Source organism: Ochlerotatus camptorhynchus, unplaced genomic scaffold (assembly GCF_037179485.1).
Source record: "Ochlerotatus camptorhynchus isolate MF236.1 unplaced genomic scaffold, CSIRO-AGI_Acam_v1.1 ptg000021l, whole genome shotgun sequence".
NCBI classification, from domain to species: domain Eukaryota; kingdom Metazoa; phylum Arthropoda; class Insecta; order Diptera; family Culicidae; genus Ochlerotatus; species Ochlerotatus camptorhynchus.
The window spans coordinates 2,788,005-2,811,728 of NW_027040513.1; the positions used below are offsets into that span (position 1 = coordinate 2,788,005).

The 23,724-nt window shown below is 39.0% G+C and overlaps 1 pseudogene; it reads left to right on the top strand.

The window, feature by feature from the left end:
• Positions 1-1,962: 1,962 nt before the first annotated feature.
• Positions 1,963-10,916, top strand: LOC135703434 (uncharacterized; annotated as a pseudogene).
• Positions 10,917-23,724: the final 12,808 nt, after the last annotated feature.

Below are 23,724 nucleotides of genomic sequence, written 5' to 3' on the forward strand. Positions count from 1 at the left end.
GAGGATTCATATTTATGAAAAAATCATATATCAATGAAACAGTCATCGGTCGTCATTGAAAAGCAATGCAACTATGTTTTGTCAATCTAATTGACTTTTATTGGTTCTGTTGTCTTGTGAATTTTAGCTAAAACGGCCTCTTTTCTGATTTTTATCTCTCAATCTATGAAATAAACACGAAAACTATGTTGGAATGAAACTTCTAGAACAATATGAGGAACATTATGCCGTACACTACACATTTTTATATCATACGGGTGGAAAATTCGTAGAACAAATACTTTAAAATTCTTCACATTTTAAGATATCTTCGAGCATGAAACTAAGTCAAAATTCAATAAAATCACTTCGAATAGTCAACCTTTGGCCACAAAGTTGGTAGATAACACATTAAGCTTTGCTATGAAAGTTGTTACAGCAGCTTTCGTTGTTTCAGTCTCGAGATACAAATATTATAAGCCGTAAATTACCTTGAAAACATAAAATTAACTAGAAGCACCTCTAAATCAACACCGATTTTGCTGAAAATTTGCACAAAAGTTCAAATTAACATGACGAACAGTAATCACGGTTGACCCGTTACATTCCGAACATTTCGTTTAAAATGAACAGGTCTAATGCCGGTCTTTATATTTTCTTGGGTTCTGGTATTCTGTACTTGAGTGCCGTAGTAATTGAGCCTTGATATTCTTATCTTGTTGTTTATCGTATATCCACCCAGCCACTGGGGGGCAATGTGGCCACTGCAACTACTCTCTTGTGGATGCTCTTCGTGATGAATCTTGTCGTTGGCTGTACTTTCTCGACCGCTAGATTGCTCATTCTCCTTATCATTCCATGTAGGCACTTCTGTGTCAACGGCGACCAACGTTTTTTTTTTTTCTTTCCTGTGATTTATGATCGTTGTATTCTTCAAAACGACATCGTCTTGATCTAAAGAAAATAAAATCGCCACTCGATCAAGCCAAATTCAAAGGAAGTGTCTGTGTGATGTCGCATTCCAAAAGTTTTGAACCAAATGAAAAAAACGACAAGGGACAGCCCTATGGGGTTGTACACAATGTTGACGTAGGACTACACGCAGGGAAAATAACATAAGAAAACCAAAATTCAAACATTATGAAAACTCAAAAATGAAGGAAAAAAATCTTTCATACGTCTCTTATGCGTTTCATATAAAATCTCAGTTTTCATTATTTGGACATAAGCCATTCATGCGCCACAGGTTTGAATTTCATAATGCGCTTTTTGAAATTTGGAAGAGTGTTCATTTGAAAAAAATCATAAGGAACGTTATAAAATTCAGACCGTTCAGACCCAAAATTCAAGATGGAAGTGGTTATCGAAGAGCAAGCGTTGCTACAGGATTTCTTAAATGAAGTTCCTGCCGATTGTTTGACGTTTCTTAACGGTAAGTATACAATATTTATTAATTTGATTGTTAATATTTCATAACAAATCGATAGGAATCGGCTATAACACAACAGGATTGCTAACCGTAACCGAAACGTATTTTAAAACCAGCCTTGAACCGTTTCCAAATTTTTGTGGAGCTGACCAATTGTGGCATTGGATTTTGGATTGGAGACGGCGAAACGTAAGTTATCTATTTTCTTCATTACTCGACATCTTCGTTAATTAACATTAATTTAATAGCAGCAGCGAACAAAACAGTTCTCCGTTAAAGGTTTTTAACTGCAAACGTATTTATTAATACAGAATTAATAATGCTTATATTCAAACGCAGATTCAGTACGACGCGCACGGAAGTGGTGAAGGAAGCAGCAGTGCGAACAGTGAGGCGAACAATAACGAGATTTCTGGCATAAAAAAAGGCTAAGAACCCATCGGTATCATTGGCAGAGGTTTGTTAGAAAATTATGAATTAATATTTTTAATTTTTCCTAAAAATATTTTTTTAGAGTAAATTTCACTATCTCACTCCAAATGTAACACCTGCTTGCTGAATTCGTATTCGGCAAACAAGTTTTGAAGTGTGCTGAAATTCAACAACTGTCGCCGGCTGGCAAAAAACTCGTTGTCGACACTGTGGCTCGATACCACTTAACACAGGACAGAAAAACATCCGCCGAAGTATTGAACGAGTACAGCGACGTTATTGTTACTTTGTTTGTCAAAGAAGGAAAGGTAATAATTTTTAAATAGCATTGTTTTAATGCCACTGTAAATTTAACCCTCACGATCATGTTGGTCATCACGATGACATCTTTTTACAGGAAATATATTACGTACCAAGCAAGGGACGAGCAAATCCAGGCGGAAAACTGTTTAATCGGATACATTATATTAAACAATCAGAGAGACAAGTGACACAAGTGACAGATCAAATTGACTCCCGTCATTGTCTCCGCCAGACTATGAATATAGTGACTATAGTTTTTATGACATGAGTGAAATCTTACTCATTTTTGGGATGTACTGTGAATATCGTGTGAACAATTTATCTGCATCATCTTTGTTTACATGTCTACATTGAAGATGTTTTTTCATCACCTCCTGTTAAATGTATAAAATCGATGATGCTCAAAACAAATTCGGCGTTTTGGTTCATTCTTTAAAATTGGCAGAAACTCAAGTATTTCACAGCCATTAGATTATTTGTCAAGTTCAACGTGAAAAGTGTTTGCTCCGCAATGAGCGCATGAAAATCGGGAAAAATACAGTGAAAAATCGAGTGATTCCGTTCAAAACCAGTGACATTCGGTTCCCCGCACTGCCGGGCGCTGTATAGAAAATGCTATTTTCAGGGGAAAAGTGAAATTCGTCAGGAAATCTACGATTCTCTCAAACCTTTGGCGACCCTAATAAACGGGTACCATACTCTAACGATATCATAGATGGTACGACTATCCCACATAAAGTTGGGATGATATCCCGAATTGGTGGTTAGGCGCTTCTTATGGTTATTGTTTATGCGGGGAGTCTAACCTCGATTCGTCGGCGAAAAGTAGGAAAAACGGTCGACGTGTTGCTGATCAACAAGCCTGAGCAGACGCCTTTGTACTTTGTCGTGGAAAAAGAAAGAATAAATCTGGGAATAAAACGGATCCAAGGGACACTTCGTGGTGCTGGCAGGGGTTCTGCCATTCGGTGGCATTCCACACGGCCTTCGTAGAAGCAGTGATAGTAGGAGTGTAATCATTCGATAACGATTCGGTAGCAGGTAGGACGATCAGGAGAATAGCAAGAACAAACAGGGGAAGGTTCATAGTGTAGGGTGACCAGAGTAAGCAAGTGACAAATCGGTCGTCGGAAAAATGCCTTCCGGTAGCTCTAGGAGAACAGAAGAGGACACTATAATTAAAAGAATCGTGGAGTGCAGAAAAACGGTACATGGGAGGATAACCAGGCAATCTCAAAAGATGAAGGAAGACAGCACTGGAGCTATGGACAGCCAAAACCAACCGCCGGACGATCCAACCACGGGCGGCGACCCGGTACCTGATCCCCCCAACTCGGTCATACTCGAGCTTGTCGACACAGAGAAGGACTTCCCAAAACATCCAGCACATCTCGGAAAGATCCTCATGGAGAAGGGGTTCACCAGATTCAGCGAAATCAACAAGCTGGGTAAATTCAGATTCAAAATTGATACCCTAGCGGTACTAGACGTCAACCGGCTGATCCTAGAGAGGCACAACCTCAGGGTGTATGAGCCCAGAAGAAACAACTCTACCATCGTATTCATCCGAGGAGTACCTCCGACATTCGAGGAAGAAGAAATGGCGGAGCATGTTGAAGCGGACTACCCGATCACCAAGATAGAGAGGATAAAAAGAAGAGGCGCAAACGGGGAACTACAGGCAACATACAACATCAAAGTTACAGTGGAAGGAGGACAAGTGCCAAAGAGCGTCAAAATCTTCGGATGCAGTTTCAGAGCAGAGCTGTACATCTTCCCGGTTCGACAGTGCAAGAATTGCTGGAGATTTGGTCATGGGGCCAAATATTGTACGTCTCGCACACGCTGCGGGTCCTGCGGAGAGAGCCACGCAACAACGGACTGCAATAGGGCGGCAAAATGCCCGAACTGCAAACGAAACCATAAAGCAGAAGACCCACAATGCCCAGAAAAACAGCGGCGCCACAACATTCACCAGGCGGTGAAAGAGAAACAGATATCTTTCAAACAAGCAGAATCCCATTTTCCAAGGTTGGAAAATCGCTTTAGCCTGCTTGAGGGTCTGGAAGAAGAGTCCTTCCCAAGACTCGAAGATGGAGAACAGGTAGACCAGCGCAGCGAAGAACGAAGCAACACCCGGTTGAAACCTCGTCCCAACCTCGGATCACCCCACTTAGAGAACCCTGCCTAAGATGCCTGGCAAACCCGCATAAAGCAACGGAATTCGAGAAGGTAATCGCTTGGTTGAGACAAGAGTTCCTGGCGGTAGCACGAGCCAAACGGTGGCTAATAGGGCTGAGAAACCTACAACTCAAAATAGCCCAAAGGATACAGCAAGTCGATTCGGAACTAGACAGGGACCACCTGCTAATAGAGATTAGCAGCGACCTACAGGAAATCATGGAAAGCGACATCCTCACAACAACAGATCACCTTAGAACCAACCAGAGCAACCACGGTGGAGTGTAAGAAGCTAAAAATCCTGCAACACAATGTCCAGAGCCTTCGCCCGACAGAAACCCGAGAAGAACTCAGTCACTACCTTACGGAGAATTCCATCAAGGTGGCCCTGTTGCAGGAAATATGGCTAAAAAAAGAAGAACCGTTCAGACTCGCTCGCTATAAACTAGAATCCACCAGGAAAAACCAAGGATACGGCGGGGTTGGCATCCTGATACACGATAGCCTCGACTACGAAAGATTGGATCTGGAAGACCTCCTCCCGGTCGAAGTGGTCGGAATCAAAATTATCAAAGGATTTGACCCTATTTCTCTAATCTCGGTCTACGTTCCCCCGGGACAAAGTGTTTCTAGCGAAACAAAAACAACAATCCAGGAATTCTTCGAAGTCGCGGAACATATGAGAGGAGAAGTGCTGATCGGAGGGGACTTCAACGGCCACCATCATTCTTGGGATTTCTCATCGGCCAACTGTCCGAAGGGCAACCTCATCAACAGCATTTTGGGTTCGTCAAGATTCATTCTTCTGAACGATGGTTCCCCAACCTGCATGACTACGGTCCATAGGAATAGCTCAGCGATTGACCTTTCCATGGTCACTAGTGGTCTAGCCATTAAAACTACCTGGGAGGTCGTCCCTCAAGAGTTTGGAAGTAATCATCTATCCATTCAGATCGAAATAGGAAGTGAGATCCCGGTTGTACCTGGCAAAATGATCCGAATCAACAAATCCAAGGCAGCAGAGCTAATAAACCAGCTTAAACCTCAATTCATCTACAATCCAGAGGAAATGCAATCGATCTTCGAGGAGAGCTGTGAAGAAGCCAGCTTCGTAGTCAGGGACAAAAAGGGCAACTACCTTAAGCGATGGTGGACAAAGGAGATCGAAGAAGCCTACAAGACCAAGCGAGGCATATTAAGGGAATACAACAGGCTCAAAACAGCAACCAACTATATCAACCTCCAGAGAGCAAGGGCGGTGCTGATAAGACTCATCCGGAAGGCAAAGATAGCCTATTGCCGGGAACTCGCCGAGGCAGTGGACGAATCCACCCCCACAAAACAGCTCTGGAACATAATCAAGGGATTGGACACAGCGCTAACTCAACCTGTAGGACGAAAACCGGAAATCACCCTGGACGACGCCGAACAATTCGTGGCACACTACTACGACCACAAGCTGAAGACAGTATACCAACCTATAGTGGAAACTGCCACAGAGCTAGGAGGCTACGAGATGGCACTGGCGATTGAAGAAACATTAGGAGCCCTTCGGAGAAAGAAACCCCATTCTGCCCCAGGAGAAGACGGCATGTCATATGGCATACTAAAAAACCTAAGACAAGACATGCAAATTAAGGTGTGCGAAATGCTGAGCGAAGTGTTCGTCACCGAAAGAATCCCGGAAAGATGGAGAACGACGCTAATTAAACCCATTCCTAAACATAAAGGAGATCCTCTTAACCCAGCCTCCAGTCGCCCCATAGCTCTCATGAACGTCAACCTCAAACTCATTAACTCTGCTGTCAACAGTAGGCTGGCAGAAATCGCCGAAATAAAGAATCTGCATCCTCCTCAATCCTTCGGTTTTCGAAAGAACTACTCCGCCCAAAGCTGCGTGAACTACGTCGTAAACAGGATCAAGGACGTGCAACAAGATAGAAAACATCCCATAGTTGTCTTTCTAGACATGTCCCAAGCCTTCGACTCGGTGAACCTGCGAAAGCTGCTGAATTCCCTACAAAACCTAGAAATCCCTAACAAGCTCATCTCCTGGCTGCACACCTACCTCAGCCACCGAATATTGGTCCTCAAAACGAATGAAGGAGACGTCTACAGGGAAGTGAGTGAAGGACTCCCTCAAGGCTGTCCACTCTCGCCCATCCTATTCAACCTCTACACGAAGGAGCTCCACGATATCACCGAGGAAGATTGCGAACTCGTCCAGTTCGCTGACGACTTTGCGGTGATAGTTGTAGCAAGCAACCCTGACGAAGCTTCCGAGAAAGCCAACACCTACCTCTCCAAAATCTGTCTCGGCCTAGAGTCCCTGGACCTCAGGATCAATGTAGCCAAGTGCGCAGCAATTGCCTTCACAAGAAAGGACACGAGGGGAGTGAGAGTAAAAATAGGTCAGGAAAACGTAAAGCTAAACAACACCCATCGGTATCTGGGGTACACCTTAGACAGGAGCCTCTCGCACAGAAAACACATCGAGGATGTTCGAGAAAAAGCAGGGGCAAAACTGGGAATTGTCAAAATGCTAGGAAAGAGAAACAGCAACGCCAATCCGAATACTCTAGTTAAGGTCGGAAATGCCATAATAAGAAGCAGATTGGAATACGGAGCTCACATTTATGGCAACGCAGCCAAATCCAACCTGCAAAAACTACAGACTGTTCAGAACTCCTACCTCCGGATAGCAATGCGTCTCCTCAAGACCACACCCATCCATGTCATTCACGCAGAAACTGGGCAGCTGCCACTGGATATTCGTAGGGACTGGCTCACCCTCAAGGAAATCCTGAAAAACACCTTCCATGGCAGGCAGCTTCAGCCGTTCATCGTGAAAGCAATCGAAGACACCCCGGGCAACGGATCGTTCCTCTCGGAAACGACCGCAAAACACAACTATACCGTTTGCCAAATGCATCCTAAGGATCCCAACATGGCTTTTCAGGACAGAAGAAAGTACTCAGACTTCAACGTTGCCAGAAATATCAAAGAGAAGCTCTTCGAAGAGCAAAAAAAAAGGAAGGCTACAGTCAAGAATTCTGGAGAAAAAAATTTCTGGAAGCCAAAAACCAGCACTACCAAGATTCCAACCACATCTACACGGACGCCTCGAAGACGGCAACGGGCACAGCCTTAGCAGTTGTAGACTGCACAGATCAACAAATTGTTACAGAGAAGGTCAACCCCAATTTTTCAATCACCAATGCAGAACTGCTGGCGGTACTCATTGCCATCGAAATCGCCAAGAAGAAACGATATCAGAAAGCTGTTATCTTCACTGATTCCCGTGGAGCCTGCCAGACCATACGCAACAAGACGAAGACGATAGAGAATTACCTTGCCTGGGAAATCACAAAATCGCTCCAGGACAGCAAGGGCATCAAGATCATCCTTCAGTGGATACCCAGCCACCAGGGCATCTCAGGAAATGAAAAAGCTGACCAAGAAGCCGTTCAAGCTACACACGGTCCACAAACAACATTCAACACACTGACCCTCGCGGACGCAATCAATCTTGGAAAAACTGATACATGGGAAGACTGGAAATCGGAATACCAGATCACATCAACAGAAAAAGGCATCTGGCATTTTGGGTTTATGGAAGAACCAGGACAAAAGATTTGGTTTCAAGGACTAGATCTTAACTCCGAAGAAATCATCATCCTGAACCGGATAAGGACAGGACACACCAACACCAAAGAAAGAAGATACAAATGGGGTTGGAAAGAAGACGACAACTGTGACCTATGCGACGAAAAAGAAGATCTAGAACACTTGCTCTACCACTGCACAAAATACAATATCGAGAGATCCGAGTACACTGTACTGGAGTACTGCAAACCACTGAACATCATTCTGAAGGTAAACAATGAGCTCGAACTAAAAGAAGTAGTCTCATTCATCAAACAAACAAAAATACGTTTATGCGACAACACACAATTAACCGAAGCAACCATATAATCTACAAACAAGACAACAAGAGTGGCAAGATCGGTCTGAGCCGTCCAACATTCAGGACAGCAAAGAAAAAAAATGTATAAAATCATTGTATATACCTACACTCAAAAAATTCTACACGTTAATGCTACGTGAAAAATCACGTAGATCTCAATATGTATATTTTTTTGTGAGTTTACCTGACGCAAGTAGAATTTAGTTATCAGTATTTGATGTTCGTAAGGAACACATTTCATATCCACTTTTTTATCCCATAACATTTACGAGAAAATCACATACGTTGAAGGCACTCTTTTGACAGCTTGACCTTCACGTACATGCTACGTGTTTTACATGTATGAAAAAATAAGAAACATGGCCACTCTGCAGTGGCTAATGTTATCCAAGGTGAAAAAAAGGTTCATCGCTATTGCAACACCAGTTAGTTTAATGAATGGAATAAATAATAATGAGATAATTAACGCAAGTATTGAAGTATTTACTTTACATAAATCAATGAAATTCTATAGAAAAGTAAGTAATATTCATCCAAAAATAATACATTTTTCATTTGGTTTTAATTTAAATTATACCATGATTCCATTTAAAATCTACTGAAATATGTCGTTGTTAATACTGAAATTTCACGTAGCTTGTACGTGAAACTTCAATGTTGAAATTTAGAATGGAAGCTTTCTTCACTACATGGAAATCACGTAAGTATTACGTGAAAAGTGCGATGGAAAAAATCCACATATGTTTTCACGTAGCATTAACGTGTAGAATTTTTTGAGTGTAGGTAAGTGAATAATCCAATAATTGAATCGTAATAAGTGACCAGTAAAATTTTGAAATTCCAGTTCAATGAAAAGCGCAAGAAACGGACCCCTGCCAGAGACCCGCAGAGACGGAAACGGAGCCATTCCTGAAGTAAAAAAAACGGGTTGTTACACGTTACGCAACTGGAAAATGATGACCACGAATATAGTTTTCAGGTTAATAGAGCAGGCAATTGGTATGTTTCTGGTCATATACTGGCAAGTCTAAACTAATTATTTTTGGTTTGATATTTTTTTTGTGTTTTGAAATAACGATTACTTCCACCACCGGTAAACAACGATGTTTCATGATCTATGTCACGGGCTACATCAAAGTAGCAGTAGCACAGGAAGTCACAGATCGAAGAATATCCAGTCAAATCGAAAGCTAGCTGACCTACCGGGCGCTAAAATGGGTAAGGTCATGGCTTATTTCCTGGTGGAACCTTCTGGTTACCTAGATACTAGAGAAGTAAAAGCGACCAGCATTCCAAAGGAACTTGAATCGACGTTACGAATCTCACAGAGGGCATTGAGAGTGCTCAAACAACAGCTGATACGAGGAAGGAGGTGTTTTCTATTGAGAAAAAAAAACACAAAACAATTATTTTAAGTTCATTTATTTGTCGAAACCCATTCCCAGTAGCTTCACGGAGCCAACATTTAAGACTGAATTCATTATCGAATAGCGCGGTGGGAGGTAAGAGTCCACCCACTGTTATTTCTCATCCAAATAAATTAGCTGGTTTTGTGTATCTGATTAGAGCGAACCGTACACTAGTCACCTACAGCAAATCAGCTCAATTGGTTGGAGGGCAGTCGAAAAATAGCGGTGGGTAGACTGTACCACTCACCTTGCTATTTGGGAGCACCAGTATGAACCAAAAGCGATGTAATGATGTGACGGTTTATTTGAAAATATTTCATGGATAAATGCCAGTTTTTCTATGGTGATCATTTCTGACAACCCAATAATGTTATGGTTAGGTATTTGAAAACCTTAATGAAGTCAAATCTTTAGACAACTATAGTTCGATTACAGTTCACCTGTTACTTTTATGGTTTTCTGAGGAATATATAAAATTGTTGAAATTTACATAATGTGGTAAGGGTTTTTGCGAACAGACGGATTTATTATATTTTTTGTATTTTCAGCTTGACATAGACTATCGCCTGCTGACATTCGGTGACTCAAACAAAGTAGTGAAAAACTGGGTCGCTTGTTTCGAATGCATAAGCAAATTTGCACAGATTCAAGCCAAAGATCCATCAGCGAAGGATTTGATTAGGGCGATTGATGATTTGAGCCTTTCTACAGGTAAATAACATTTTTTTTAAATAAGATTGAAACTATTTGTAATATTTTTTGTTCATTAGATTCTAGACTGCTGAATGTATTGCTGGTATTAAACACGGTTTTACTTCCGATGAAGGCATCGAAGGATTCAAACCAACGGTGGCTACTGCACAATCAGATACGTTTGTCGTAGCTCCCAACCGTGAAGAGGCATTAATTGTTATCCAAAAGCTTTATGACGTATACGACAAGCAAGAATTTCCTTTGTGTCCAAAGCTCGCGATCATCGGTGAAAATTCTTGCAAGATTCAGGGTGATTGTATGGTCGTCTACAAATCGTTGGTGTACGATTTTTCAAGCGTGGCTCGGGCTATAGACGTCATCATCAAATTACATCTTGCCATTTTCTAAAACATCTAAGTTAGTTTGGGAAAAATACCTGTACGGCATTGAAACTGACCGTGGATATCTGTGCATTGATAAGTTGATCAGCTACATACAAGAACATAATCCACGATGTTTGTAACGTGCTCATTTGCTGAGTGCTGTGAGCAATTTTCAACAGCAAACGATTTCATAGCTCACTTGGAAATGAAACATAAACCACCAATTGAATTTTTGTTCAAATGTCCATATCCAGAGTGCGTGCAAATATTTTCCAAAATTTACGGTTTTAAACGGCACGTAAGGAACCATCAATTTAATGAGTCATGCAGTTCTACACTTGATCAATCATCACCATCAAATCCTATGAAATTACCATGTTTATCATTCCATAAGGACATACATCAAGATAAGGACACACAAGAAGATGTTGTAATAGAGGGCACGTCTGTAACAGCGTGTAGATTAGAAGAGAACATACTACATATTCAGCAAGAAGCGATTGAATGCACGTTAAAGATTCATGAGAGACCCAATATCACCCGACAAGATGCTCGGAATATTCAAAAAGCTACACAATAATTTTGTGGGACAGTCGCAGGGAAACTTGAGTCCATAATTGAAACTCAGAATCCTGAGATTCAGTTTGAAATAAACAAATATTTGAATCAGTTTAACAACCCGTTTGAATTCATTGATTCTGAGTTCAAATTCTTCGGACAATTGAAACAATTAGGACTATTTGAAAAACCAACGATTCTAGTTCTAGAAGATAACAAAATAAAACAATCGTCAGCGATTGAGGAACGAAAATCCTGTTTAGTATTAAACCCAATTGAATTCCAAATTCGGTCCTTTTTTGAAACGGAAAACGTATTACAGAAGACCATTGAAAATGCAGAGTTATTTGAGCAAGCAACAGTTATATCGCACTTCGTTAATGGAGTGGTATGGAAGAATATAAAAGTTAAATACTGCCAAGATAATGATTTGAACATGAGCAACAATTACATCATCCCGATATGGCTGTACGCTGACGAATTTGAAGTAAATGACCCGTTGAGTTCACACAACAAGACTGATTCTGTTTGTGGGATATATGTATTACAACTTCCCGACGGTACCGGACGCATACAAGTCGAAGCTATGTAATATTTTTGTCGCGGGCATTATTCGAAAAGTCACCATTAATAAGGCAGGGGTCAACAGACTCATTAGTGAGGTAATTAATCCGTTCAAAAAGCTAGAACATGAAGGGTTGATTATAAATTTACCTTCTGGACCTATCAGAATACGATTCATTTTGAGTCTCTTCCAAGGAGATAATCTTGGTGTCCAAAAGCTATCTAGTGGATTTAATGCGACATATTACTGTCGGTTCTGCCGACGGCATAAACTCCAATTGCAAACTGATGTTGAAGAGCACAATGAGTGTGCAAGAAACAGGCAGAACTACGAGCAAGACGTTCTTATTGGAAAACATTCTTTAACCGGGATTTTGGATCTGTCGGCATTTAACGAATTGCCGTCTTTTCATGTAATTGAGAACCCTACTGTAAAGTAATGGAATCTGTAAATATGGTTTTTTGGCATCTCTCACTCATTTTATCTACGTCAAAAAGTATTTCACTTTATCAACACTTAATAAGCGTGCGTATAATAGTTGTAAGCAGAGTATCATCCGATGCTGCTCCTCGTCGAGCTCGTTGAGGAGGGATTTGATAAAACACGTAAATGTAAGATAGTAACCATGAGAACAACTTCTTCAGAGATGAAAGCTTTTTGTTTTAATTTTACATTCATAGTAGGACCTCTTGTACCCAGTTATGACCCTGTATGGAATTATTGCACGTTGCTAATAAAGCTTGTTGAACTAATACTTTCTAAAACGTTCTCGAACCACGATTTGTCACGTTTGCAAGAACTTATTCAGCTCCATCATTCTTCATACATGCAATTATTTAACGAAACTCTAAAGCCTAAACATCATTTTGTAGTACACTATCCAAAGATTATAAAAGAATGTGGACCAGTTGAACGAATGATGTGTTTTAGAAATGAGGCCAGGCATAAGAGTTTAAAAGAATATGCTCACGCTATATCATCACGTATCAATATTGCATATTCTCTTTGTATCAAAACTTGTTTACAATTCAGCCATGCTCTTCGCAATAAAATATTCTTCAAATCCGATAACGATGAGTGCTTCACTGACCAAGTTATAAATTCGAGTTCATATTTTGAACAACTTTCTTCACATTGTCCATTTGGCTTCAATGAAGTGATCAAATTTGCACAATCTGTGAATTTTAAAGGAAGTGAATTTAAAGTTGGCCACTTTGTTGCAACATATTATCATGGAGAAATGAAACTACATGAAATAGAAGAGGTTGTGAATCATGACTGTCGTTTTTACGTTATTTGTAGAAATTGGAGTGTTGGAAATTATTCGGAACACTACTTAGCTCATGAAGCTTTAGAACGAGGAAATTCAATGAGTGTAATCAACCTCAATACTGTTGCTGGATCGGCATTTAGTATTCACGGTGTGAACATTAAATTTTTATTTCGAATCGACAAGGATTTTTTGTAAGGAAATATAGAGAAATTTTAATTTTTTAATTTGATATTATTATATAACTGATAGACTGATAAAAGAAATTAAAATTGAAATAAGTTTTAATTTATAATAAGACACAAATAGTAGTTTGTAGACTTGATAGAATGTAAGTTATTCAATGTAAATAATATGTAAAAATAAATGAATTATTTGTTTTGGAAACGAAAACTATTTTATTGAGCAATGAATCAAAAGATCAATAACAATTTTGTAAACAATGACTAGAATCGTCAATTTATCAAAACTGATAGTTCACCCACGCAAACTAACACCACACCATCAAGTAGGGCAAAGTTATCCCCACCTAATGATGGTGTTTTTTTTAGCGTAGATGCGCTAGCAGGATCGATAAATTTACGATTGTAGTAATTGTTTACAAAATTGATAACGGCCTTTTGATTTTTTTTTTTTGGGGATGCATATCATTGTGAAAAAATATAATTTTCATAGATTTGCATGCTGGATTACATAAAAATTCAATGAAAATGTCTTAAACTGATGTATACATTTTGAAATTATGCATTACGTTTTTCATTCGCTTGGTGACAAAATTCATAATGTATAATTGTATGTTTGTATGTTTCAATTTTCAAAATTCTTAATGCATCATTATGAACTAAAATGTATTATTATGATTTTATTACCAAATCCTTAAGAAATACATACAAATTGATTTGCCCAAGAAATTTGATTTCATAATGTGTCGCATTGAACATCATGAAAATTTCTTGTGGCTAATTTTCAAAAGGTATTTTAATGAATATCTTATATGCATTTGCCTGCGTGTATGGCTTTGACAGATGGGATCGCTGCACATTTGAATCGGCCGTTATGGATTATCGATCAAGAGTTATGTTTATGTTTTGTGTCGGTTTGTCGGTGGGTAAAGATGAATGCAGCTTCTCTTTTTGAAATATATGTTATTGAACAAAGATTTTCGAGCTTGGCCAACAATACCCAGCAAACTTACCTCGCATTTCGAAGCTCACTGAAGCAATCAAACACCACTATCGGAAAGGAAAGATTTTCACTCAATTCAGTCTCTTTACCTATCTTATAAACAACCGGCTGTCACCGTTACCTGTCATGATAATTGAAGAGATAACAGAGATGTGGACGATAAAAACGATATTATTAATTTTTAGAAATTTAAGGTCGATTACATATATCGATCAAATGGACATGTTCAACTATGAAACGAACTTTGGAGTTATTTTTGGCAAAAATTGAATAAATCTGGGACTTTCGTCCCCCTTGGTTCATCTATAGATAGCATATATGATTCCGAGTAAGAATATGAGCTCATCGGAACGAATGATATGACGAAGATACCTTGTACGCACACGCCGAAAGGTTAATCATTCACTTGACATTCGATCTGTCTGTGATTCGATTCACCATACATCAGCTAATGGATCGAAAGTAGATACATATGTACATATATTGAACTTTATCAGAGTGATTACGCTGCACTTGATGAATAATAAGGCTAGCAAAACAAAAAGCTGACCATTAAGGTTGTGTGAAAATTCCTTTAGTCAATTGATCGTGTTTTTTTTTCTCGAAGCACCCAGTAGAAGGTCATTGCATTGGACTGAAAAAATAAATCATTCCAGAATTTCTATATTGAACCCCATTGTCTCATATATTTTTTTTTTTTTTAATCATCTTGCAAATACCGAGACAAACACCTTGTCAATCAGAATTGATCCCATCTGTATGAAAGGGTGAGTGACTATATTCAATTTATTGAGTTTTGCTCGTCGCCATCAAGGTCAGTGGACTCGACGGAGTCTATGCTTTGTTGTTTTCAATCAACTGGCAAATTTGACATGGAACAATATTTAATCTAATTTCCATGGTTATCACAAGAGGAAAACCTCTCTGTGGTGTCGTATCGTTTTGTTATTTTGCAGGTACAAGCTAGTTAGTTCCTACAATTTCATACAAACAATGTTCAAGCCACTTTTATCAGGATAATGCCAACCGGTGGGAAACTAACGATTTTAAATTGGCACACTACTTGATTAGCCTATTGGTCCCAAGCAAATCGATTATCGTACCCCATTCTAGTCGAAATTCTAGTTCTACGCTATGTTTGTTTTGATTCGCTGTGAAAGTTTGACAGATAAAATGAGGGATTCATGGATTTTCCTATGTTCCGAGGGGTGCATCGATTATCTTGGGACCGAAGAGAGTACCAGAGCTAAGCCAAAAAATTGAGCACTTTTGTTCGGGACCTTCCGGTCTTAGAGTTACCGCTATGGTACTACCAAGGCTAATTTGAATGCCGTATATCAGTAGAGTGATGCAAAATTTGAAATTTTCGCTCCACAATACTTAAACGATTCCAAACCGGATCCTGACTAATCTCTAAAAATTTGAACCCATTTGGTGAGAAACTGAGATGGCACAAACCATTTGAAGTTTGTATGGGAATCACTATGGTAAAACCAATATTTTTGTTCATGTCTATCTAATAATTCACCATATCAGTCTGCTTCAAAAACTTTCAGCTGTGTTGTAGGAAATTCTCCCAGCTACAACTTTGCTGAAGACCACTTTATGATTAAATGCAAGGATCGAAAGTTATCAATACTTCAATGCGCTGATGTCTTATGATCATGCTCAATCAACTGCTCAGCAGGCAACATTGGTGTTTCTGGGGCGTTGAATAGGACACAAAAATCAAGGCTACTATGTCACACTGCAAAATACAGTGTTGCCTACAGAGCAGCTGCTTGATCATGTCATAAATTTACCAATCTCTTAAATAATTAATAACTTTTTCCTGCCTCGTTTTACGTTGAAACAATCTTCAGCAAAGTTGTAGCTGAGAAAATTTTCTATAAGAATGGCTATCAAACTGTTTCGCAGCTTAATATGGAAATAGACTAGAAGGCAATGAACAAAAAGTTGAGATTTCCCATAGTAATTTACATGTGAACTTCAAATGGTTTGTGCGAAGTCTGTTTCTAACCAAATGAGTTGTAACTTTGGGAGGCTAATCAGGACCCGATTTGAAACCATTTAAGCACTGTGGAGCGAAAAAGTCAAATTTTGCATCAGTCTAGTATATCAGCTTCATATTATGAAAAGGCCTTTATCGGACAGATAACGGTCTTAATTTTTTTTTAATCATCTAAGAAATCCATTTTGGGACTCCGACTCTATACGGTAATATCTTAGAGGTAACTCTAAGACCTGAAGGTCTCCTCTGCATTTTCTTAGTATTCCTCCAAAACTTCAATGGAATTATTCCTTACTTTACTTTTGAATTCTGCTCAGGAAGTCATTAAAATATACTTCAGAATTCGCATTGGATTCCACTTTGAATTCCCATTCAATTCTCATAGGAATTGTATAGGAATACTCCATGGACTTCTTTCCAGGCTTTCTCATAAGAATTCCCTCAGAAATCTTTTAGAATACACCGTAGATTTATTGTGAAATTATCCTCAGAACTTCCATTAAATTCTCCTGAAATTGTAGCCAGAACTCAGTTAGAATAATCTTCGAAATCCTTTCAAAGTTGTCCTTAAAATTCATCACACAGTTCCTAATCAATATTCCATCACATTCCCTAAGTTTTCTCCTTAAATAACCGTGGAATCAGGTTTCGATTGAATTTCTGCATAGAACACCGACATGAAACTTAAACTTAACTCTTGATCGAGAATCCATAACGGCCGATTCAAATTATAGTCGCTATATTCATAGTCTGGCGGCTAGAATTACGATTGATTGAAAAGCGGAACCAATCCAATATATTGTAGGCCAACATTTGAAAAGGTCATATCAACTTTTATAAACAAAACGTTGATTATTCTTTCCTCGACAATCGAACGAAAATTACCGGCATTATGGAATTATCCACACATTTGCTTGAATAATATTACACAATTCTTTGAATTTTCTTCTTACCTTGGAATTCTCCTAAGAGTTAAATGGAAATTCTTCTCAGTACTATCAACCGGTGGAAACTAACGATTTTAAATTGACTCACATTTTGACTAGCCTATTGGTCCCAAGCAAATCGATTAACGTACCCCATTCTTGCCGAAATTCTAGTACTACACTATGTTTGTTTTGATTCGCTATGAAAGTTTGACAGATAAAATGAGGGGTTAGTGGATTTTCCTTTGTTTGGAGGGGTGAATCGATTAGCTTGGGACGAAGAGAGTTCCAGAGCTGAGCCAAAAAGTTGAGCATGTTATTTCGGGACCTTCTAGTCTTAGAGTTACCTCTATGATGGTACTATCTAGGAATTCTTCTCAGAACAACATTGGAAATCTCCTGACGATATACCAGGACTCAGAAGGTCCCTTAGAATTACCTTAATACCTAGATTTCGCTTAAAGTGCTTCTCACAACAAAAATGGAATTTCAGTCTGAACTCTCTTAGAATCACACCAAAACTTAGATTCCACTTCCAGCAATCTGAATTGCTGAACTGGTTCCAGCAAAATCACATTTCACCGACCATCCAGCATTCTGAAATGTTTTACTGGATACTCGGTAAATTGTATTCGATCTGTCAAATGAAATGCCAGTTCTGGAAATTTCAATTTCACTGGTTGATTACCAACTAAAATATTCGCAACAAATTTACTTCATTCTAGCTAAATTTGCTCTTGGAAATGATGTTCAGTGTACCACCAACAAGTATGTGCAACATTTTTCAAATTTATTTGTAAAAATCCATGCTGAATTCGAGAAAAATATCGTTTTTCCCTATGTTTGCAGCTCGAATCAAAACCGCAAGATAACAGGATCAGAGACACGTTTGTCTACTTTACTATAGAAATTAATCTAAAAATGGGTGTACCAACAATCAATACGAAACTAACGATTTTAAATTGGCTCACTACTTGACTAGCCTATTGGTCCCAAGCAAACGAGTAACGTACCCCATCCTAGTCCAAATTCTAGTACTACACAATGTTTGTTTTGATTCACTATGAAAGCTTGACAGATAAAATGAGGGGTTAGTGGATTATCCTATGTTTCGAGGGGTGCATCGATTAGCTTGGGACCGAAGATAGTTCCAGAGCTGAGCCAAAAAGTTGAGCACGCTATTTCGGGACCTTCTGGTCTTAGAGTTACCTCTATGGGTGTACCATGTACCAGCATGATACCAACAATCAATACGAAACTAACGATTTTAAATTGGCTCACCACTTTAGTAGCCTATTGGTCCCAAGCAAACGATTAACGTACCCTATTCTAGTTGAAATTCTATTACTACACTATGTTTGTTTTGATTCGCTATGAAAGTTTGACAGATAACATCAGGGGTGTGTGGATTCATGCAGAACATGCAGGGGTGAGTGAAATAGCTTGGGACTGCTTGGGACCGTTGTTCTGGTACTGAGTGAGCCAAAAATAATAATGATTTTCTTCGGGACCCAGTAGTCTTAGAGTTACCTCTATGGTACTATCAACCGGTGAAAACTAACGATTTTAAATTGACTCACATTTTGACTAGCCTATTGGTCCCAAGCAAATCGATTAACGTACCCCATTCTTGCCGAAATTCTAGTACTACACTATGTTTGTTTTGATTCACTATGAAAGTTTGACAGATAAAATGAGGGGTTAGTGGATTTTCCTTTGTTTCGAGGGGTGAATCGATTAGCTTGGGACCGAAGAGAGTTCCAGAGCTGAGGCAAAAAGTTGAGCACATTTTTTCGGGACCTTCTGGTCTTAGAGTTACCTCTATGGTACTATCTAGGAATTCTTCTCAGAACAACATTGGAAATCTCCTGACGATATACCAGGACTCAAAAGATCCCTTAGAATTACCTTAATACCAACAATCAATACGAAACTAACGATTTTAAATTGGCTCACCACTTTAGTAGCCTATTGGTCCCAAGCAAACGATTAACGTACCCTATTCTAGTTGAAATTCTATTACTACACTATGTTTGTTTTGATTCGCTATGAAAGTTTGACAGATAACATCAGGGGTGTGTGGATTCATGCAGAACATGCAGGGGTGAGTGAAATAGCTTGGGACTGCTTGGGACCGTTGTTCTGGTACTGAGTGAGCCAAAAATAATAATGATTTTCTTCGGGACCCAGTAGTCTTAGAGTTACCTCTATGGTACTATCAACCGGTGAAAACTAACGATTTTAAATTGACTCACATTTTGACTAGCCTATTGGTCCCAAGCAAATCGATTAACGTACCCCATTCTTGCCGAAATTCTAGTACTACACTATGTTTGTTTTGATTCACTATGAAAGTTTGACAGATAAAATGAGGGGTTAGTGGATTTTCCTTTGTTTCGAGGGGTGAATCGATTAGCTTGGGACCGAAGAGAGTTCCAGAGCTGAGGCAAAAAGTTGAGCACATTTTTTCGGGACCTTCTGGTCTTAGAGTTACCTCTATGGTACTATCTAGGAATTCTTCTCAGAACAACATTGGAAATCTCCTGACGATATACCAGGACTCAAAAGATCCCTTAGAATTACCTTAATACCAACAATCAATACGAAACTAACGATTTTAAATTGGCTCACCACTTTAGTAGCCTATTGGTCCCAAGCAAACGATTAACGTACCCTATTCTAGTTGAAATTCTATTATTACACTATGTTTGTTTTGATTCGCTATGAAAGTTTGACAGATAACATCAGGGGTGTGTGGATTCATGCAGAACATGCAGGGGTGAGTGAAATAGCTTGGGACTGCTTGGGACCGTTGTTCTGGTACTGAGTGAGCCAAAAATAATAATGATTTTCTTCGGGACCCAGTAGTCTTAGAGTTACCTCTATGTTAATACCTAGATTTCGCTTGAAGTGCTTCTCACAACAAAAATGAATCACACCAACATTTAGATTCAAGTTCCAGCAAACTGAATGGCTAAACTGGTTCCAGCAAAATCACATTTCACCGACCATCCATCATTCTGAAATGTTTTGCTGGATACTCGGTAAATTGTATTCGATTTGTCAAATGAAATGCCAGTTCTAGAAAATTCAATTTCACTCGCATGGTTGATTACCAACTAAAATATTCGCAACAAATTTACTTCATTCTAGCTAAATTTGCTCTTGGAAATGATGTTCAGTGTACCACCAACAAGTAAGTGCAACATTTTTCAAATTTATTTGTAAAAATCCATGCTGAATTCGAGAAAAATATCGTTTTTTCCCTATGTTTGCAGCTCGAATCAAAACCGCAAGATGACAGGATCAGAGACACGTTTGTCTGCTTTACTATAGAAATTAATCTAAAAATGGATGTACCAACAATCAATACGAAACTAACGATTTTAAATTGGCTCACTACTTGACTAGCCTATTGGTCCCAAGCAAACGAGTAACGTACCCCATCCTAGTCCAAATTCTAGTACTACACAAGGTTTGTTTTGATTCACTATGAAAGCTTGACAGATAAAATGAGGGGTTAGTGGATTATACTATGTTTCGAGGGGTGCATCGATTAGCTTGGGACCGAAGATAGTACCAGAGCTGAGCCAAAAAAGCATCAGCAAAATTTTGCTGGGTTTTCAGCGATGTGCTGTCACTTAATTGACAGATCATTTTACTGGTCATCCAGCAAAAATATTTTGCTGGAAGGATTACTGAACTTCCAGCTCGGCAAAATCCAGCAAATGTTGCTGGTTTACGGCAATAAAAATTGGGTGTGTATACACCCAAGTAACAATTCAAGCTGAACAGAAGCTGATTATTGGTTGATTTAAGGTGCACAAAGCTGATTAACATCAGGCATTAACACCATTAGCCAACCTCAATAAGTTAACTGATCTAAAGATTGAACAAGCCTTATTTAAGCTTAGCACAACTCCACAAACCAGCAATGCGTTACACATATTTTGATAGCTGAATTTGTTAAATCTAGACCAACAATTGAAATAGGCGGAACAACCAAACGTAAACAATGGCTTTAAACGCAAATTCCTCGAGAACCAAAGCACATCCAAGCAATCTAACACCATCATCTGATAGAGCAAACTTCCTTTATCGAATTGCATTGTTAGTTTGCGTGGGAGTGTTTTGATTCTCGAGAATTGTGTGTTAAAAAGCCATTGTTTACGTTTGGTTGTTCCGCCTATTTCAATTATTGGTCTAGAAATGTCGTCAGTGTCTGTGTCACTCGTTGCATTTCCGGTATTTAGTTCTTCTATATTCACTGCCTACCTTTCTTGTTTCAAGCAGTGGCAGCAGTAGAGACAAGGAAGAGGAGATTTTTAGGATTAGCTCCAGGTAGTTGTGGGCTGCGACGACGTCGGAAGTATTGACATTTGAAATCCTGTGTTTTGTCTGTTATATTGCACTGAAGTTTCAGACCGCACTTCACTTGAAAATGAGAGGAATGTTTTACCATAGAGGTAACTCTAAGACCAGAAGGTCCCGAAGGAACGTGCTCATTTTTTTTGGCTCAGCTCTGTTACTCTCTTCGGTCCCAAGCTAATCGATGTACCCCTCGAAACATAGGAAAATCCACGAACCCTTCATTTTATCTGTCAAAATTTCATAGCGAATCAAAACAAACATAGTGTAGTACTAGAATATTTACTAGAATGGGGTACGTTAATCGATTTGCTTGGAACCAATAGGCTAGTCAAGTAGTTAGCCAATTTAAAATCGTTAGTTTCCACCGGTTGGTCTGTCACCAGTTGTTGTTTACAATTCTGCATTGCAGTTTAACTTGACGTGCTTACAAGTTAATGACCATACCTTTTGCCACACATGGTCCTGTAGATATGGTTGACGCCTGTGAATCAGCGACTGCCGGTTTGAATTCCGAAATGCAAAGGTAAAGTTTAGACTTATATTAACAATATAAATAAGTAAATCCAATTAGTCAGCAACAAGTTAAAGCAGTTCCATATAAATGTATAAGATAAGATACGGTCTTCCATTATTATTTTTGAAATAAAACTAGAAGACTGAAAAAGGGTTGGAAAAGACTGTTATTTAATGCCTTAAAAAGCTTATAATGTATATGACTGTTAAGCTTTTGGCTGATTAAAATCACCAGATTTAGATGTTTAAAAGCTGACGGTTAACGGCTTAATTAAAATCGATTAAACAACACTTGTTAAGCATCAAATTGTTACCTGGATAGGCAAGAGTTTTGCTGCGAGCCGAGCAGTCTGTTAACTCTTCAAAATGCTTGCCAGAATGTCAGACAGGCCAAAGTTATACGAGGACATATTTCTGATGGAAATGTCCCCCCTAGTTTGGAAATCTCTTAATAAATTTGGATCACTGCTAAAGAATATGATGGTACATGATTTTCTTTAAATGCCTACAGGAGTTATTGAGCTATATGAAAGCACAGAAGCATGGTTGGAAGCCACGAGAAAATCAAAGGATATTGGCTGTCTTTGCAGTTTCAGTTCGAAGCAAAAGCTGATAAAGGATAATAGAAGTCTTTCCCGTTGTCGATGTTGATCCTATTCACAACGTATCTAAAAGATTATTCTACAGAGAAGTTACACTGGACACCTCAGAGCATTATTCAGATGTATGGAGAAATGGCTCTAATGTTGGCCTATGGATCTAAGATTGGGCCCATCGCTAAAAATCTGCAATTTATCAATTTTATCTAGATGAACGCGTCATTGGGACGGTACTAATTGATAATTTTGGTCGCTATTGAAAATTTAGCCGATTGCTGAGTTTATGTATGGGCCCAAATTAGGGGCATTTAGGCCGAAATTACATCCATTTTCCCTATGTTATCGATTGAAATAGGCGATGAATTAAAATTCAATTAAATGCTAATGCTTGATTTAATTCTAGAAAATAATACGCAAAAGTTAAAATTAAGTGTTTTGGTTCAAATGAATCTGAAGCATATATGTTTTTGTTTATGATCTGGCATAAACGACATGCTATATCACGCCAGCGAAGTGTGAACACCTCCACTTGATAACAATATTCAAGAACAACATGTGAAAGGGGCATACAAGCTTTTTGTAAACAAACCTTATTATGCCCTTTTCTCGCCACCGATATGACACCAACGCAAACCATTATCATCATCGGGTAGGGGAATCTTTACCCTTCCCGATGATGTTGTTAGTTTGCGTGAGCAACTCTCGGTTGGTGAGAAAAGGGCCTACAAAGGTTTGTTTACAAAAAGCTACTTGATATCATCTCGCTATATCACGTGATATAGAGTGTAATGGGAATGGGGTACTTTTTTTCAAAGAAAATACAGATAGAAATTCGAAAAAATGGCATCACTGGTTGCATCCCATCCATCATCCATTGCAAAATGAAGTTGAAAATCGTTCCGTCCTAATTTTATACTGGCTTATCCCCGTTTATTTAATTAGATTAGTCG